The sequence below is a fragment of the Gopherus flavomarginatus genome, chromosome 2 (genome assembly GCF_025201925.1).
Source record: "Gopherus flavomarginatus isolate rGopFla2 chromosome 2, rGopFla2.mat.asm, whole genome shotgun sequence".
Lineage (NCBI taxonomy): Eukaryota > Metazoa > Chordata > Testudines > Testudinidae > Gopherus > Gopherus flavomarginatus.
This window is the reverse complement of record NC_066618.1, coordinates 224019053-224025939: the sequence shown is the minus strand read 5'-3', so window position 1 is coordinate 224025939 and position 6887 is coordinate 224019053.

Here is a 6887-nt window from a genome sequence, read left to right as displayed (position 1 = left end):
TTAGAACCCTCTTGAGGAGGTGGTAGTATGTACACAGTTTAAAGAACATTATTTACAATTAGTTATAGCTCCTTTATAACTAAACCAATCTTTTCTCAGTTTAGCTAAGCTTTCTTTACTGAGGACAGCTTTTCCACTGAGTCTTAGGAAAAGGGCAAGTTTAAAATGTTAAAATGAAACAATTTTCCATTGACTAAGACAAAATAAAGCTTCTGAGAAATTTCTTAAAATGCCTTTTCTTGCACTCTGCTAACTCAAAGTGCCAAACAGCATGTAATAACATGATCAAATGTTTCCCAGACATTCTTCTTTTGGCAGAACAAGGATGAACGCTTTCAGACAAAAGTCTTTCCTTCATCAGAAAGTTTAAAAATGCCTGAAAATGTGTCCTGAACCATAACTCTAGTACCACGAGTATCTTGCCATACTAGGGTGCTAGTTACCATCTCTAGATACTAGAACATCAGTGAAAGACACCAGGAGTCACTCATTCACTCTTCATTCTCTGTACTTTAATGGACTGCTACATAGCAGTTCATGTTCACAGTTCCCAATGGGCAATATTTATAAATTGTAAATGCTTTATTTTAGAATCCCTGTAACAGTTTTGTGCATAGGAGGCACTTTAAATGGTCAAAACACTGCTTTGCGGTTAATGCTTTATTACAATGAATGGGAGAGGTCACACATCTGTTGGTGCTATATTGTTTCAGTCTGGCTACAGAGCAAACACTACCGCAGTCCATTGATCTACCCTATGAAAGCTATTTTTGCAACCAGAAGGACTAGAAACTTAGATTTTCTAAAACAAGGAAAACCTAGGAACTGCAGAACACAGCAAAACAAAACAAAACAAAACCAACAACAAACCCCTCAGTCTACAGAATCTATGGATTTTTCTGGCCCCTGCTCAAAAGGATGCTAAAATCTTAAAGTTCATGTGATTGTGAGGAAGGGAGGAGGTTTTAAGAATTTCTGAAATAAATGGATTCCATTTCTTTGTGAAGAATCCAAACTTTCATTCAATGAAAATTCTAGCCGTTTCCATTGCAAGGATACTTGTTCATATTAACCTTGACAGAAAAAAGTCTTCAGCAGCACAAATGGAATTCCACTTGTTTTCCCCAATTTATTAAACCCATAGGGCAGGAGTTCTCAACTGGGGGTCATGACCCTTCAGGGGGTCAGCAAGGTTATTGCATTGAGAGTCCTGAGCATTCAGACTCCACCCCCAAATTCCGCTTTGCCGACAGCATTTATGATAATGTTAAATATAAAAACTGCTTTTAATTTATAAAGGGGGTCACACTCAGAGGCTTGCTATGTAAAAGGGGTCATCAGTACAAAAGTTTGAGAACCACCGCCATAGGGTTTCTCTAGATTAAGGAAAGTGGTTGAGGTCAGATCAGGGGAAGCTGAGCCTACAATACGAACAGCTAAATCAAAGTAAAAGGTTTTACCTAACTTCATTCGCTTTTTCTAATCTAGATAAACCTTAAAGTCTTAATTTCAGAAACTCCTTGTGGTGATTTAAAAATCAGGGCCTGATCCTGTATCCCAAGTGCACCAATAATCCCCACCGAAATCAATGGCATATATACATATATATGCCGATCTATAGGCCTTAAAATTCACATTATTTAGATTGTAAATTCTTTGTGTCAGGGACTTTTTGTTATGGACTTATGCACTGCATATCATAATGAGAACTTGGTCCATAACTGAGGCTCCTAGGTGCTACCTCCCTGCAACTAATAAATAAAATTATGACATCAAACACTGGATGTGAATCATAAAACCTAACAGTAAATCAAAACAGAAACCTCACTTTGGTTAAATTCAGTAATGGTTCATACTCCCCATCTAATCCCATTGTTGGAACTGGACTGCTCATGTTTTTCTCAACTCTTTCCATTGTTCCACCCGATTAATACTATTTTTGGTCACTTAGGGCATGATCCTGCTCCCACTGAAGTCAATGGGAATTTGTCTCCAGTGAGAGGTCGGATCAGCCCTTTTACACGATCCCTGTCTGAAGCAGTACTCCTGGATATAGTATCATTATTTTTTCCCTTGCAACTCTCTTTAACATTGAGTGTAACATGATACGCATGTCTCAAGCATCACCTGTGAGTATGTCACTTTTTTCCTGACCTCCACTACTCTGCGACCTGGCTTCAGTGACAAGCATAATATGATGTCAGTGTGATCTGGAAGTGACTGAGAAGCACTCAGCAAGAGATGGTTTTGAGAAGAATCATGTCTCAGTATAGGTAAGCAATGCAGTCATGCCTATTTTATGACACTTTTTCCAAATATGGATTAACATTAAAACTAGGGCCGTCAATTAATCGCAGTTAACTCATATGATTAACTCAAAAAATAATCGTGACTTAAAAAATTAATCGTGATTAATCGTACGGTTAAACAATAGAATATCAACTGAAATTTATTAAATATTCTGGATGTTCTTCTACATTTTCAAATATATCAATTTCAATTACAACACAGAATACAAAGTGTACAGTGCTCACTTTCTATTATAAATATTTGCATTGTAAAAATGATAAACCAACGAAATAGCATTTTTCAATTCACCTCATATAAGTACTGTAGTGCAATCTCTTTATCATGAAAGTGCAATTTACAAATGTAGGTTTTTTTGTTACATAACTGCACTCAAAAACAAAATAATGTAAAACTTAAGAGCCTACAAGTCCACTCAGTCCTACTTCTTGTACAGACAATCGCTAAGAGAAACAAGTTTGTTTACATTTACGGGAGATAATGCTGCCCATTTCTTAATTACAGTGTCACCTGAAAGTGAGAACAGGCATTCACATGGCACTGTTGTAGTTGGCGTAGCAAGATATTTATGTGACGTGCTAAAGATTCAGATGCCTCTTCATGCCTTAGCCAGCATTCCAGAGGACATGCGTCCATGCTGATAATGCTCGTTAAAAAAAGAATGTGTCAATTAAATTTGTGACTGAACTCCTTGGGGGAGAATTGTATGTCTCCTGCTCTGTTTTATCCACATTCTGCCCAGGGCTGGGTCTAGGCACCAGCAAACCAAGCACCTGCGTTTTCAGGAGCGGAATTCTGGCCATCTTTTTTTTTTGTTTTTTGTTTTGCTTCGGGTGGCAAAAGCCTAGAGCCAGCCCTGGCAGCAGCAGTGTGTCCTGTGTGGGGGTTGCCCTGGGGCCGCTGCAGTTCACGCCGCAGGGGAGCAGGTGCAGTGCCTGCACTTTGTGGCTGGGCCGGGCAGGCTCCGAGTGGGGGACACTCGGGTTGGGGGCCGCCCTGCGGGGCACATGGACCTGCCTCCAGGTGCTGCAGGGCGGCCGCCCCCCAGCACTGCAGCCGGGGCTGGGCAAAGCCGCCCCAGCTGCCCAGGTACTGCAGCAGGGCGGCCAGAAGCAGCAACAGCAGTGGGCCATAGAGGGCAAAGCGCTGCTCTGCGAGGCCCACGTCCCCCTCTCCGGGGCTCCACTCCCTCTGGGGCTACTCTGCCCCGGCTCCTCAGCCCCTTGCCAGAGTGGTCCCCCGGCTCTGCCCTCCTGGGTCCCCGCAGGTCCTGGAAGCGGGAGTCCCGGCTGGAGGGACCCTGGGCTGAGGTGTGGCCTGGAAGTCCCGCTGCTTACCCCAACCCTGCCAGCGCCAGACTGGCTGGAGGCGAGGGGGGAGCAGGCAGAGTCAGCACTGGTGGAGGGGAGCCTAGAGCTGGGCTGGCAGGGGGTGTGGGTGGGATGGGGGGGAGAGATCAGTGCTGGGGAGGCAGGGGGTGCGGTTGGGGGGGAGAGAGAGCCATGGGCTGGGGTGGCAGGGGTGCAGGTGGGAGAGGGCACTGGTCGGGGTGGGGGTGAGAGCCCAGGGCTGAGGTGGGGGGCAGCCAACAATATTTTTGCTTGGGGCGGCAAAAAGCCTAGAGCCGGCCCTGATTCTGCCATATATTTCAAGTTATAGCAGTCTCGGATGATGATCTAGCACATGCTATTCATTTTCAGAACACTTTCACTGCAAATTTGACAAAATGCAAAGAAGATACCAATGTGAAATTTCTAAAGATAGCTACAGCACTCCACCGAATATTTAAGAATCTGAAGTGCCTTCCAAAATCTGAGAGGGACGAGGTGTGGCGAAAGCTTTCAGAAGTCTTAAAAGAGCAACATTCTGATGCAGAAACTACAAAACCTGAAACACCAAAATAGAAAATCAACTTTCTGCTGGTGGCATCTGACTCAGATGATGAAAATGAACATGCATCAGTCTGCACTACTTTGGATCATTATCAAACAGAGCCCATCATCAGCATGGATGCATGTCCTGTGGAATGGTAGTTGAAACATCAAGGGACATAGGAATCTTTACCGCATCTGGCATGTAAATATCTTGCAACGCAAGCTACAACAGTGCCATGCAAACGCCTGTCCTCACTTTCAGGTTACATTGTAAACAAGAAGCAGGCAGCATTATCTTCTGCAAATATAAACAAACTTGTTTTTATGAGCGATTGGCTGAACAAGAAGTAGGACTGATTGGATTTGTAGGCTCTAAAGTTTTACATTGATTTATTTTTGAATGCAGGGTTTTTTTGTACGTAATTCTACATTTGTAAGTTCAACTTTCATGATAAAGAGATTGCTCTATAGTACTTGTATTAGGTGAATTGAAAAATACTATTTCTTTTGTTTTTTACAAAGTGCAAATATTTGTAATCAAAAATAAAGTGAGCGCTGTACACTTTGTATTGTGTTGTAATTGAAATCTATACATTTGAAAATGTAGAAAACATCCAAAAATATTTAAATAAACGGTATTCTATTATTGTTTAATCACTCAATTTTTTTTAATCATGCGATTAATTGCGATTATTTTTTTTACTCGCTTGACAGCCCTAATTAAAACAATATTACTTCCCTTAAAATCTGCTGACCAAAGTTCTAATGAAGTGCTCTATATTTCCCACTCTCCACTTCTTGGTAGCAATTCCATTGTGGTGTCTGTCCCACAGTTCCTGCGATGGTCACGAGTCCTGTATTCAACCTGTGTTAAACAGGGCTGTCATGATGACTTTTGGGCCAGTGGCCAATAAAAAATCATGGGCTTCATTGACCTATGTGCATGTCCTACTTTTCTCTGTCTCTTCCCCTAGCCTGTCTTTCTCCTTCTCTATGTTCCGCTGTCTACTTTCTCATGGTCCTTTCCCCATATCTCAAGCATGTTTTTAATGTAGTAGCACCCTATGTCTCACTGCCCTCCCAGATCCTACTGATGCTAAGCATGGTGTTGGGAATACTCTCCAAGGCTGCTAGATAGTAGTCCTGCCTTTAAACAAAAGTCTTGTCCTTGATTTGCCTGGGCATATATTATGGTAGCTTTATACATAAAAGCCCAAAGCAAACACAGTGTCATTGTATACAAGAGTAGCATTAACAGGAGTCCCAAAACGTCAAGTGATCTGGGCCTGATCCTCTGGAGTGCAGGGCCGTCAACTCCTAACAACTTTATTGAGAGCTGAGCGTGCTCAGCATGTCACAAGATTTAGCCAACATGGAAGAATTGGTGCTTGGAGCCAATATAAACGTTTTTTAATTTAGAAATGTTTCGTCATAGGCTGGCCAGAGAGGGGTGCTCTACCACACATATGGATACGGGGAATTCTCTCCATCATTGCCCCTTTTCAAAGGGACCTTGCCTTCATGTTGCACAAGTCATTGAGCAAGAAGGATGAGGAGCAATAAAGGCCAGTATCTCACCTCTGGAGACTCAACATTAGTTTCTTCCAGGGCTGTGGTGGCTAGAAACCCAAATACAATCTATTCGAGGCCGCGTGTCTCCTTCTGCTAAGAAATAAACAACAAATTAAATATTTGAAATTAAAAATGTAAAATTTATTTTGGGTCAATTGGATGTAGAAAGAAGAGTTGTACCCTCCATTGCCCCTGGGCTTAGTCCCCTATCAATTGTGGGACAATTTACTTCCATTTCTGAAAATTAGCAATATCAGAAATGTGGACTCATGAAGCTGAAGTTATTGACAATGTTATTTGTGATAATTAATCCCACATGCTTTGTAGTGGCTTCTGTTTTGTCCATGTGTTCATTTAGGGTGTCTGTACTACGCTTGGCCTCAGAAGAGTGAGACGCATCTCTTTTTCTAAAAGATCTGCTCTAAGAATTATTTTGGGGAAGTTCTCTGGCCTGTTATACAGGAAGCCAGATGAGATGATTACAATGGTCTCTTCTGGCCTTGGAATCTATGAATCAGAACCTATGGGGGGGAGGGGGAGGTTGGTGTTCCTGAGTCTCTGTGGAGTTTGCACCTGTGAAGAGAGTGGTGCAGAATGTCCTAATGCCTGGAGAAGCCCACTAACTAGGATTTTCTTGGTGATGGTCTTACATTGCCCAAAGACGAAACAAGCAAACTGGCAGAAGCTATCCTGCTGCTCTGATTCCTGGGGGTGAACTAGAGACTCAGTCAGAAGAAAAGAAAACCAGAAGTGTTTTTCTTTTATTTCAAAATGGATAAACTGATCCACTAAAGGCCTCCACATCCCCTTTTAAATTGTAACTGCTGGGATTTGCTGTCTCTCCTCCAGATGTGTCAGCTATAGTGCCCTCCTCCAGATGTGGCTGCCACTCAGGCTTGTGGGCTAACACCAGGTTCACAGGCCAGTTTGCTTTGGAGACAAAATATTCCCTCATCACTTTTGCATTTTTTTTTAAACTAAGAAGCAGGAAGGGACGTGGGTGGGTCGGTGGGTGGCAGTGCAGCCAGACTGAGGTCTGCTGCTCCCGCTTTTGCGGGAACCCTGCAAGCTAATGAGGATCCACCCGGGACTGCTGAGCGCTGCCTTAGTCCACCGGATGCAAATGAAAATCGC